Here is a 414-nt window from a genome sequence, read left to right on the forward strand (position 1 = left end):
CACCGCTCCCAGCCTGACCCTCACTGTCGTCCAACACCGCTCCCAGCCTGACCCTCACTGCCGCGCACACACCACCCCCAGCCTGACCCTCACTGTCGTCCAACACCGCTCCCAGCCTGACCTACATAGGAATCCACACACCACCCCCAGCCTGACCCTTACCGCTGCCCACACACCGCCACCAGCCTAACCCTCACTGCCGTCCACACACTTCCACCAGCCTGACCCTCACCGCCGGTCAACGCCACCCCCAGTCTGACCATCATCGCGTCCGGCCTGACCATCACCGCCCCCAGACTGACTCCCTCCACCGTCCACATACTGCATCCAGCCTGACCACCTTTGCCATCCACACACCGCACCCAGCCTGACCCTCACCGCCGTCCAACGCCACCCCCAGTCTGACCATCACCG

The sequence above is a fragment of the Chiloscyllium plagiosum genome, unplaced genomic scaffold, assembly GCF_004010195.1.
Source record: "Chiloscyllium plagiosum isolate BGI_BamShark_2017 unplaced genomic scaffold, ASM401019v2 scaf_79967, whole genome shotgun sequence".
Classification (NCBI taxonomy): Eukaryota; Metazoa; Chordata; class Chondrichthyes; order Orectolobiformes; family Hemiscylliidae; genus Chiloscyllium; species Chiloscyllium plagiosum.